The sequence below is a fragment of the Typha latifolia genome, chromosome 1 (assembly GCF_019914945.1).
Source record: "Typha latifolia isolate L0001 chromosome 1, TyphaL0001v2, whole genome shotgun sequence".
NCBI lineage: Eukaryota > Viridiplantae > Streptophyta > Magnoliopsida > Poales > Typhaceae > Typha > Typha latifolia.
This window is the reverse complement of record NC_133086.1, coordinates 12,354,012-12,367,576: the sequence shown is the minus strand read 5'-3', so window position 1 is coordinate 12,367,576 and position 13,565 is coordinate 12,354,012.

Sequence of the window (13,565 nt, the reverse complement as noted above, 5' to 3'; positions counted from 1 at the left end):
CGTATCAACAGTTGACCTTACGTCTGATGCTTAACCAAAAGTTAGATTATCGCTACTTTGGTCCATTTTGAGTGTTAGAGCGTATTAGTTCGGTTGCATATCGTTTGGAGCTGCCGGATGGGTCGAGAGTGCATCCTATCTTCTATGTTTCATTGCTGAGGGAGCGGATTGGAGATCATGAGATCGTTGGATCCGTTCTACTGGAGTCATTGGAGGAGATTGAGATCGTAGAGCTAGTTCGTGTACTTGCTAGGCGCCGACGACGACATGGTACCAAATTGGAGATGGAGATTCTAGTTGAGTGGCTTGGTAAGCCATCCGATGAGGCAACATGGGAGTTGGAGACTGATATCTTGGAGCGTTTCCCTAACTTTTCACCTTGAGGGCAAGGTGGGGGAAGCATGATGGGTTGATACATTTAGTTAGGATTTTTTCTTACTGTATTAGTTGTTTATTTTTATTAAAATAAAATTTCTGTAGGTCACATTCGAACACAGGTGGGGTCACGTTCGAACGCCCTTGCGAACGCCTGCATCAGGTTCACAAATACAGAGAACACATATTGTGCATTCGAACGCCTGCATTGCATTCATACATACAGATAACGTCTTTTGTGCATTCGAATGCGATCGGTGGGAATCTTTTAGAATTAAGGTTAGTTATTATTTTAGGACTTGTTGGCTAGCCTCTATATATATGTAGATGGCCGCCAAATTCACTATGCTATTGGAATATTAATTTCTTGCCTCTCTATCATCTATCTACCCTAATCTCCCTCCTCCCTCTTCACCATCCTTCGACCTCTACCGTTGGCAAGGTTTCTCCTAACTTCTAATCTCCCTCGATTGTTGAGTCACCCCTCTTCTTTGGAATCTCGATCACTTATTTCCCTTCGTCTATATCCCTTAATCACATCCACCATCCATCTTCACCTCCATACCCATTCATAACCGTAACATCCACTCCATACCCATCCATACCCATCCACTAAATACAAAAGTTGATGATCAGAAAGTTGCAAATCGAATCTACTTAATTTCATAATTTTCTGACTACCACAGAATATTTAACGAATATTTTCTCACAGTTGTGCGGATTATTTTCTGTAATAAATTCAGATTTTAAAGGAATTATTCCGTAGCCGACCTTTTGGTACAAGAGCCCTTCAAATTGGTATTAGAGCCCATCAAAGTGATTTTAGAGCCTATCAAAGTGGTTTTAGAGCCTATCAAAGTGGTATTAGAGCTTATCAAAGTGGTAGCAGAGCCTATCAGATAGATAGATTTGAAGAAGGGGGAGTGGGCCGCCCTAAGGGTCTAGAGTGAATGGCCAGTTGAGAGAGGCTAGAAGCGGTGACGCCGGGGAACGAGAGAACAAGAGAGAAGAACATGAAGGAGACTAGGGCAAAACTCAATTCATTCAATAATGATTTCATGGTTGCCATCCACACCTTTAGAGGCTAACCAAACAATTCAAAAAATTATTAACCCTAAAATGGTAGATTTTTGCTGATCACGTTCAAACGCATATTTTGCATTCTCTATTTTTGCGAACATAATGCAGGTGTTCACAAGCGAGTTCGAACGCACTCCATCTGCGTTTGAACGCGACAAATAGAAAACTTATTTTTCTATAAAATAAATACTAAAATAAGAATAAAAGACACCTGTAAAGTGTATCAATGCTCAAGACATCATCGGTGAAGTCTGAATCGTATCAATCCACCATTCTTCTATACAACTTGTTTTCAAGGTGACTCGACTTAAACTTGCTGTGTTCGGTGGGTCATCTTCAGTCGAGCTTGGATACTTGTACTCCTACTAGCCCAAGGTGGGATTCGGGTATGTCTACATTGAGTCCACTTGGTCTCGGGTGGTCGAACCAATTGACTCAATGTCAATTCAGCTATAGAAATCTAGTGCATCTGATTGCGCTCGGGAGGTCGAGTTAGATATAGTTGTTGTATCCTGATTAGGTCCACCGAGTGACCCGAGATAGGTTCAACCAGCCGAACTGACTGTTGGTTGTGCTCATAATCGTTCTGCCCACTCCATGGATTAGGATCCAAGTCAAATGTGTCCTAGTATAAGCAAACTCGACTTAAGTCAAGTAGAGGGTTTCTAATCAAGTTCATTATTTGACTTAATTGAGTTCCCAAGTCTAGAGATGACTCACACTTGACTTGACCCCTTTGGTTCTTAGGTCCAACCCAGCTCATGTTTAGCAATTCAACCTGGTTAAGCCCAACCATGTAGCCATCTTAGAATTCTAACTACTTAGGGGTTTCAAAAAAATTTGAAATCCCTAATATTTCTTCCATAATTCCCTCTCCATCAGCCATTGCTAGAGGAATTGCCTTGGCATGTGGCAACCATGTGTTAGGCTCTGATACCAATTGTTAGGCTCTAATACCAATGATAAGCTCTGATACCAATGATAAGCTTTAATACCAATTGTTAGGCTCTGATACCAATTTGATAAGATCTAGAACCAAAGATAGGCTATGCTAAGATTCCTTCAAGATCTCAATTTATTACAGAAATCAGTCCGCGCAATTGAGGAAAAATATTCGTCAGATATTCTCCGGTAGTTAGAAAATTACGAAACCAATTGGGTTGGATCTATAATTCCGAATCTACAACTTTCGTATTTACGCCCTTCACATATTTGAACTGTAGTAGGGACAAAAACACGGAATAACGTGGGTGATGGTGGTGGTGACGGGTGGAGTGGATGTTAGGGTTATGGATGGGTACGGAGATAAGGGTGCATTGTGGAAGTGATTAAAAGTAGATGAAGGGAACGAAGTGGTTGAGATCCCAAAGAAGAGGGGTGATTCGACAGACGAGGGAGATTAGAAGCGAGGAGAAACCTTGCCAACGGTAGAGGTGGAAGGATGGTGAAGAGGGAGGAGGGAGGAGTTTAGAGAGAAGATAGGAGGCAAGAAATCAAGAATCCAATTCCGTTCTGAAGTTGGTTGCCATCCACATATTTATAAAGGCTAGCCAACAAGTCCAAAAATAATATGAAACTCTAATTCTAGAGGATTTCCGTCGATCGCGTTCGAACGCGTCCGATCGCGTTCGAACGCAGTCAAAAAGCCTCTTCTCTGGATTTGTGAACGCGACATAGGCGTTCACAAGTCGTTCGTACGCAAGCGTACACAAATGTGTTCACAAGCGTTCACAGGGCGTTCCCAAGCGTTCACAAGGTGTTCAAAAGGGTTCACAAGCGTTCAAACACGACTCCACCTGTGTTCGAATGCGATCTACAAGAATTTTATTTTAATAAAAATAAACACCTAATGCAATAAGAAAAGATCCTAACTAAGTGTATCACGCTTCCCCCACCTTGCCCTCAAGGTGAAAAGTCAGGAAAACGATCCAAGATATTAGTCTCCAACTCCCATGTCGCCTCATCAGATGGCTTGCCAAGCCACTCAACTAGAATCTCCATCTCTAATTTGGTACCATGTCGGCGTCGGCATCTAGCAAGTACTCGATACAGTTGCACCCTCACAAACACCCAACTACTGATGTCGAACTCCTGCTCCCTATGGCTATGATCATAAACTTGCTTCATGCGGTTTTGAGCAAGTTTAAGATGAGCACGCAATCTCCTCAATGTGGCGTCTTTATCCATCAATGCTAAGTCCACCTCCGTCCTATCTACCGATGCCACGGGATCATAAGCGTGTAACATCGGAGCCATGCATCCATACACCACCTCAAATGGAGTCATGTCAATGCTGCTATGGTAGGCGGTGTTATAAGACCACTCTACCCATGGTAAGAACTCCAACAATCATCTCGGCATCTCTCCAACAAAGCACCTCAAATACTGTTCAATGCCTCGATTAACTACCTCGGGATGGCGCTCCGAATCATCCATCACCTCCTACAATAATCTCAAAATATCTGGGTCAGATGTACATGCATACTTCAGCTCGTCAAGGAAGGGAAAGGTAGGAGATGAATAGGCTGCAAGCTCGGCGGTATCGGGTTGCGCGATAGTGCATCTGCCGCTCTATTTATTGTTCCCTTGTATTGAATTTCATAATCATATCCCAGCAATTTTGTGACCCATTGCTACTATGCCGGAGTGTGTATGCACTGTCCCATAAAGTATGGAAGACTCCTTTGATAGGTTCGGATAATGAATCGTCTACCGATCAAATAAGGCCTCCACTTTGACACCGCATGCAGAATTGCCAACATCTCTCTCTCATAAGTCAATAATTGCTGATATTTTTGCGATAAAGCCTTGCTAAGATAGGCAATAGGATGTCCTTCTTGCATTAGTACTGCTCCTATGCCAACACCCGATGCATCACACTCAACAATGAATTTTTTGGTGAAGTCCGGTAGTGCTAGAACAGGTGCCATCGTCATTGCTATTTTCAATTTTTCAAAGGCTAAAGTGGCTTCAACCGTCCATCTAAAAGAGTCCTTCTTCAACAAAGAAGTGGCAGGAGCAGCGATCTTGCCATATCCGGTGATGAATCCACGATAATAACTAGTCTGCCCCAAAAATCCTCTCAATCCGGTGGTAGTAGTAGGAATAGGCCAAGCAGTCATACATGCAACCTTTTGAGGATCTGCCGCTACACCATCCGCTGAAATGATGTGGCCTAAATACTCCACCTTGGGTATCCCCAAAGGCACTTGGACTTCTTAATCTTCAATTGGTTTTGCTCCAACAAATTCAGCACGCCCTACAAATGCCGCCAATGCTCCAATTCAGTCCTGCTATACACCAAAATATCGTCAAAAAATACCAAGACATACCTTCGCAAGAGAGGCCGAAATATATCATTCATGAGGCCTTGGAAGGTAGCTAGAGCACTGGTGAGACCAAAAGGCATCACTCGGAACTTGTAATGCCCGTTCGGAGTTCGAAACACAATTTTCTACACATTCGCTAGGTAAACTCTAATTTAGTCACCTCTGCAAGCTCATCCAGCAATTCCTCGCTAACCGGAATAGGATACCGGTCCTTGACGGTAATAGCGTTTAGTGCTCGATAGTCGACACAAAAATGCCATGTTCCGTCCTTTTTTTGCACCAAAAGCGCAGGGGATGAGTATGAGCTATGACTTAGTGGTATGAGGCCTTGCTCCAACATCTCAGCTACCATCTTTGAGATAACTTCTTTTTGCACATGTTGATACCGATATGGCCTCACATTCGCCGGTGCAGCCCTGGGTACAATCGCTATTCGATGGTCCGCCGCTCTCCTCGGTGGCAACTCCCGCGGCTCCTCAAATAGTCTAGGAAAGTTATCTAATAGATTAGACAATTCAATGATAGTACCTGAACTCGTTTGAGGCTCATCTCCTGCTCGTCCTAACTAAAGAAGATAGGCCAAATTATACGCACCAAGCAGCCCCACCAAAGGCTACATCGTAGGAATCGGCGAAGTCCGAACACTATCAAGCCGCACATCTTTGTTTCCTTGTTTATATTTCATCCACATGGTTTGAAAATCAAATGTGACGGGTCCCAAACTTTGTAACCACTGAGCACCAAGGATAATGTCCGCTCCTCGTTGCGCCAACGGATACAAGTTCACAATGATGTCGTGTCCTTGCACCCGTATACCGACTCGACGACATAAGCTCTCCGCCCTAAGCTTCGTGCTGTCTCCAATACCAACGTCAAACCCCTAGTCGGTTCAACATCCAAACCCAATCTCCTCACTAGCCTCTTATCTAGAAAGTTGTGTGCAGTCCCGAAATCGATGAGGATGTGTACATAATGCTTTCTAACGAGTCCATCTACCCATAACATCCTCGATGCGGAAGTACCTGAATATGCATGCATCAATATTTCAGCTTGGATATCCTCCTCCACGCCCTCCTCCATAGTCTCCCCATGGGTCTCCTCTGAACACTCTCCATCATCAACTACCTCATCATCCTTCTCAGGACCATCGATAAGCATCACGTTCCCGATCGGTTTAGAACACCGATGACCGGGGGTGAAACGCTCATCACATCGAAAGCAAAGGCCCTTCACTCTTCGCTCGTCCACTTTGGCAAGTGTGAGAGTTCGAACTGGGGGTCTTGTGCCTCCTTTAACATCGGAAGAAGGTTTCAAATGTGGTCGTGGTCTAGTAGTCGCAATCGCTGTTTTTGAAACCGCAGAATTTTCAATCGACGTTCTAGGTGCAAACTGCCCATCTCAGTTGCCCCAATTGGTTTTCGCTGCCATCTTTAGAGCACTATGCTTTTGTTCCATCCTCACGGCCTTCTCAAAAGCCTCCTCAAGAGTAGTAAGACATAGAGCATGAATATCCGCTTGTATCTCCTCTCGCAGCCCGAAAATAAATGTACTCATCAATGAACGTTCGGCTCACGGTGGCTCACAACGACTACTAACTCTTTCAAACTCAGCTTGGTACTCCAATACGGTAGTCCTTTGAACTATCTTGCTTAATGTGGCAGTAAAATTTCCAAATGCCACTGTCTCAAATCTGCATGTAATCCTCCTACAAAAATCATACCATCCAGTAAATCCACGACCACGAATAACCGACCTATACCAATGAAATGCCATTCCTTGGAGGTGGAAGCTTGCCATCTGGACTTTTGCATCTTCCACTGTACCTTGACAATCAAAATATTGTTCAACTTGAAACACCCAATCCGTTGGATCACCACCTTGGAATTTTGGAAAGTCCAAGCGTCCAGTTCTCCCCCGAATAGCATTATCGGGTTTGCAAAAGATTCTTGGTTCAGGTCTAAACCTTTGTGCATGTTGATCACCTTCTCTAAATCCTCGAGCACGTACTTCACCATCTTCATAGGGATCAACCTCATCCTCATAATGCCAATCCTCCTCATCGACGAAGCGCACACCTCTCGGGTTCCATCACCGCCGGTCTTGGGTTTTGTAACGAAGGTGGGGGATGATGTGAAGGCATAGGTAGGAGGGGATCATTGACACTCATATGACACACCTGAACCTATGGGGTATCGGTTCTATGGAGTCCCAGCGTTGGTCCTTCTTGAAACTCCGTTCGTCCTCGAGGAGATGACGAACCCAATCGATTCACAACATATTCCTTGAATTCATTGTGATCCTTTTGTATGTTGTCAACTCTATGCAACAATGTTTGGAATATGCCCCTAAGTTCATCCACATTCGAACCCATGGACGTTGGTTGACTCGGTCCTGCCGTGGTCGCTCCAAACAAATCGGCCTCACAGTTAGGATCATCGTGTATTGAGTCCTCCCTTGTCGGTGTGCTCTCCATAGGTCTCCTTATTGATGTCATTTTCCTCATTTCAACCATTAATGGAGGTCTGAGGTTCGCTTGCTCTAATACCAATTGTTAGGCTCTGATACTAATTATTAGGCTCTAATACTAATGATAAGCTCTGATACCAATGATAAGCTTTGATACCAATTGTTAAGCTCTGATACTAATTTGATAAGATCTGGAACCAAAGATAGACTACGCTAAGATTTTTTCAAGATCTGAATTTATTATAAAAATCAGTCCGCGGAATCGAGAAAAAATATTCGTCAAATATTCTTCGGTAGTCAAAAAATTACGAAACCAATTGGGTTGGATCTGACTTTCGTATTTACGCCCTTCACAGATTCGAACTGTAGCAGGGACAAAAACACGGAATAACGTGGGTGATGGTGGTGGTGATGGGTGGAGTGGATGTTAGGGTTATGGATGGATACGGAGATGAGGGTGGATTGTGGAAGTGATTAAGGAAAGTAGACGAAGGGAACGAAGTGGTCGAGATCCAAAAGAAGAGGGGTGATTCGATAGACGAGGGAGATTCGAAGCGAGGAGAAACCTTGCCAACGGTAGAGGTGGAAGGATGGTGAAGAGGTAGGAGGGAGGAGTCTAGAGAGAAGATAGGAGGCAAGAAATCAAGAATCCAATTCCGTTCTGAAGTTGGTTGCCATCCACATATTTATAGAGGCTAGCAAACAAGTCCTAAAATAGTATGAAACCCTAATTCTAGAGGATTCCCGTCGATCGCGTTTGAACGCGCCCGATCGTGTTCGAATGTGCCCGATCGCGTTCGAACGCACTCAAAAAGCCCATTCTCTAGATTTGCGAATGTGACACAGGCGTTCACAAGTCGTTCGAACGTGGGCGTTCATAAACGTGTTCATAAGGTGTTCACAAGGCGTTCACAAATGCGGGCATTCACAAGGCTTTCACAAATGCGTTCACAAGGCATTAACAAACGCGGGCGTTCACAAGGCGTTCATAAGGCGTTCACAAGCGTTCACAAGGCATTCACAAGCATTCATAAGGTGTTTACAAGGGTTCACAAGCGTTCGAACGTGACTCCACCTGCGTTCGAACGTGACCTACAGGAATTTTATTTTAATGAAAATAAACACCTAATGCAATAGGAAAAGATCCTAACTAAGTGTATCACCATGGCTGAGCAGTGATCACCTCCGGTAATTGCTATGGCAGTGTTCCTGGCGATGTGTTGGCGGTCGACGACGATGGAAGGCTGAAGTTGGCCCAAAAAATGAAATCTTCAAGTCTATCTTCTTTGTCCCATTATAGCCATTGCAAGGAGCCTTCGACCATCTGGAATACAAAAATAATTGCCGGTGTGGTCCCACTTGGGGTGGCGGCAGTTGACTGCTGTGGAAGGCTGAGGTTGACAAAAACAAAATCTTCATCTCCTTCTTCTTCATTTAGTCGCAGCCATGGTAGGAAGCTTTCGGCTGTCTCAGTAAGAAAAGCAGCAGCCCATGAGGTCTTTACGAGGCTGTCAGCGGGTGCTGCTGTGGGTGGAAGATCGCGGCCTTCTCCTTCAGGTTATAGCTTGGTGGGGAGCTACAACATCATCTTCGATGACGACGTTGTCGCGGTCGATCGTCGATTGACCGAGGAGAATGGTGGAAGGTCGCTGGAGACCATACACGATTTCTTCCTAGTTGCCGACTCGCCGTGGTTGCAAAGGGAGGTGGTGTAAGGCGACCCAAGTGTTGAAACTCATGGTTTCAGATCATCTCCCTCACCACTGATGAGGATTCCTAATGAGGGATATCTAGCGACCATGCGTGGTCTTCCTCCATTCAATAGTGGTTCGCATGGTTGTCGATTCATCGAAGAACTCCGTTCTGATGTCGAAAGAACCTTTCCAACCGTCGAGCTAGCAGGAGGAACCTACTGCCTTGAAGCTGGACTCTTCGCTGTTTCTGTAGGGATCAAGAATGGTGCGGCTAGCCTTTCGTGGTTTGTCGGCGAGGTCTCCAGTGCATGGGAAGATGTGGAGGTTCCAAATGCTGCTACGATGGTTGAGGATTCCATTGTAGTCGGTGGCGATTCGTTGCGGCTGACCATGGGTCGGGGTGTAGAAGCTCGATCTTGCTAGATAGCCAAACTCCCCTATTTTTGTGAGGAACGGGGAGGCCGTGGAGGATGTTGGGTATGCTGCGGAGGGCTCCCCATGCTGCCTTGTAATTACCATGCTTGTTGAAGAAGGTTTTGGCCACGCTCGTATTTCCCGCATCATCTCCAGCATCATCTGATTATTGATGGCCATCTGTTCGGAAAGAGAGCCAAACATGGCTTGAACGCTAGGCTCTTTCATATTCATAGTTGGCTCTGATACCAACTTGATATGATCTCCCTTTTAGGGTAAGATTCGATCTTTCCCGTTTTCAGATCTGGACAGGATCTGATATGGAACTTTGAAAATAGGTCCTAAAAGATGCAGCATTCGATTGATGTGAAATTTTGATATATTGTAGTCTCGGAAAAGAGCTTTCCAACAAATTAAGTTTCAAGTGAATCGGACGGTGGGATCTCGAGATATCGTCCAATTAATAGAGAAATGGCAGGGAGTCCGTCTTTGGAACCGTGGATGGAGGCACAAGATCCTTGGTAATGGTGGAGGGTGGTGGACCAGTGATAATGGGGTGGCACCGGTGAATAAGTGGTGGTGGAAGGGTTTTGGGTGATGGAAGGGGTTAGGGCAAGGTGATAGATAGATTGGACGAAGAGGGAGGAGTGGGTCGCCCCTAAGGGTCTAGGGTGATTAGTCGGTCGAGGGAGGCTAGAAGCGGCGACGCCGGGGAATGAGAGAACTTAGGGGCATGTTCCAAACCTTGCTGCATAGAGTTGACGCAATGCAAAAGGATCATAATGATTTTGTAACGCCCTCGCCCGGGCACGGCACGTGCACGTGCACGCCCACGCCATTAATTAAGAATATATAATAATATTAAAATATTTAATGTCCAAATAATCTATTTGCATTAATTAAGAAGAAGAATACCTAAATAAATAACATAAATAAACTAATTAATTAATAAATTAATTACATCTGCCATTAGTGCTGGGCTCAGCCCAAAGATCAGTCATGCTCTGATCCGGGCCGAGCCCAACACTGTGCAGGAAGAAAGAGGAGGAGCTGAGGAAGAAGGAGAAAAAGAAAGAAAGAAAAAGAAGAAGAAGAAGAAGAAGAAGAAGAAGAGAAGAGGAAGATAAGAAAGAGAGGAAGTGAGGGAGGAGGTTGCAAACCCGGGCCGGTGGGGAGGGCACCGGCCGCTGCTGGCTAGCTAGCGGCTGGCGCCAGCAACTCGGCTCCGACGATCCCAACCTCAGGCAAGAGAGAGAGAGAGAGAGAGAGAGAGAAAGAGAAAAGGAAAGAGAGGGGGAGTGAGAGATCTCACCGGCGGCGGCGGCGGCTCCAGGGAAGGTGCCGGTATAGATAGAGAGAGTAGAGTGAGAGGGTGGCCAAGAGAGAGAGAGAGGGTGGCCGAGAGAGAGAGAGAGAGAGAGAGAGAGAGAGAGAGAGATGGCGGTGGAGGAGGAGTAGTGGCCGGTCGCGTCGTGCACATGAAATTTTTTTTTTTTGGGATTGGGTTGTTACAGAGAAAGAGAGAGAGAGAGAGAAGCGGTGGGGATGGGGTTGCGGCGGCGGCGGTGACAAGGGCGCACTGCGCCAGCTGGCTCGGCCAGGTTGGCCGGGCCGGAGGATGGGGCGCGTGGCGCCCATCTCCGCTGCCATTGCATGGCACGAGCTATCGTGCCATGTAGTGCATTTTTTTTAATTTATTTTTTAAACTTGGGCTTGGGTTATTACAACCAAGCTGAGTTTGAAAGAGTTAGTAGTCGTTGTGAGCCACCTTGGTCCGAACCGACATTGATGAGCACATTTATTTCAGGGCTGCGAGAGGAGATACAAGCGGATGTTCGTGCTTTATGTCCAACCACTCTTGAGGAGGCCTTTGAGAAGGCCGTGAGGATGGAGCAAAAACATAAGGCTCTCAAAATGGCAGCAAAAATAAGTTGGGGCAACTGAGATGGGCGATTTGCACCTAGAATGCCGGCTGGAAATTTTGCGGGTTCAAAAATAGCAGTTGCGAGCATTAGACCATGACCACCTTTGAGATCTTATTCCGATGTTAGAGAAGGCACAATACCCCCCATTCAAACTCTCTCACCTGCTCAGGTGGAGGAGCGAAGAGTGAGGAGCCTTTGCTTTCGACGCGATGAATGTTTCACCCCGGGTCATCGGTGTTCTAAACCGATCGGGAGTGTGATGCTCATCAACGGTCTCGAGGAGGATGATGAGGTTGTTGAAGATGGAGAGGGTCCAGAGGAGGGCCAGGAGAAGGCCATTGAGGAGGGCGCAGAGAAAGATATCCGAGCTAAAATATCGATGCATGCATATTCGGGTACTTCCACACCGAGGACATTATGGGTAGACAGACTCATTAGAAACCATTATGTGCACATCCTCATCGATTCGGGGAGTACATACAACTTTTTAGATGAGAGGTTAGTGAGAAGATTGGACTTGGATGCTCAACCAACCACGGGGTTTGACGTTGCTATTGGAGACGGCACGAAGCTTAAGGCGGAGACCCTATGTCGTCGGGTCGGTATACGTGTGCAAGGACACGACATAATTGTGGACTTATATCCATTAGTGCTGCGAGGAGCGAACATTGTCCTTGGCACTCAGTGGTTACAAAGCTTGGGACCCGTTACTTTGGATTTTCGAAGCATGTGGATGAAATTTAAACAAGGAAACAAAGATGTGCGACTTGATAGCATTCATTCTCAGCCGATTCCTACAATGTAGCCGATTCTGAGGCTGCCTTGTGAGTATGATTTGGCCTATCTTCTTCAGTTAGGACCAGTAGGAGAGGAGCCTCAAATGAGTTCAGGTACTACAATTGAATTGTCTAATTTATTAGATAACTTTTATAGACTACTTGAGGAGCCAGAGGAGTTGCCATTAAGGCGAACGGCGGACCATCGCATAGAGATTGTACCCGAGGCTGCACTGGCAAATGTGAAGCCATATCGGCATCCATATGTGCAAAAAGAAGTTATTTCCAAGATGGTAGCCGAGATGTTGGAGCAAGTCCTCATTCAACCAAGTCATAGCTCATACTCAACGCTTGCGCTATTCGTGCGAAAAAGAATAGGACATGACGTTCTTGTTTCGACTATTGGGCACTAAACGCTATTACTATCAAGGACCGATGTCCCATTCTGGTTATAGAGAAGTTGCTGGACGAGCTTGCAGGGGCGACTATATTCAACAAGCTTGACTTGAGGGACGGGTATCATCAAATTAGTGTTTACCCGGCGGATGTGCACAAAGTTGCATTTCGGACTCCAGACAGGCATTATAAGTTTCGGGTGATGCCTTTTGGTCTCACCAATGCTCCAGCTACTTTTTAAGGCCTCATGAATGATATATTTCAGCCTCTATTACGAAGATATGCTTTTGTAATCTTTGACGATATTTTGATGTATAGCAGGACTGAATTGGAGCATTGGAGGCATTTGGATGATGTGCTGAATTTGTTGAAGCAAAACAAATTGAACATAAAGAAGTCCAAGTGCCTATGGGGAGTACCACAAGTAGAGTATTTAGGCCACATCATCTTAGCAGAAGGTGTATCGGCAGATCCTCAAAAGGTTGCATGCATGACCGCTTGGCCTATTCCTACTACTACCACCATATTGAGGGGATTTTTGGGGCTGTCTGGATATTATCGCCGTTTCATCACCGCGTATGGAAAGATCGGTGCTCCTCTCACTTCTTTGTTGAAAAAGGACTCTTTTAGATGGACGGATGAAGCCACTATAGCCTTTGAAAAATTAAAAACAGCAGTGACAACAACGCCCATTCTACCCTTGGAGGTGGAAGCTTGCCATCTGGACTTTTGCATCTTCCGCTGTACCTTGACAATCAATAAAAGGAGCCTTCCTTACTTTATGGGACAGCGTATACACACTCCGGTACAGCAGAGATGGGTCACAAAATTGCTGGGATACGATTATGGAATACAATACAAGAAGGGAACGAAAAATAGAGTGGCGGATGTAGTATCACGCCAACCCGATATCGCTGAACTTGTAGCCTATTCTTGTCCCACTTTTCCCTTCCTTGACGAGCTAAGGTATGCATGTACATCTGACCTAGATTTTTTGAGATTGTTGTAGGAGGTGTTGGATGATCCGAAGCGCGATCTAGAGTGGGAGAATTGAGGCAGTTTGTTGCTGGACCGCGTATGCATTCGGATGCCCGTAAATGATAGATTGCA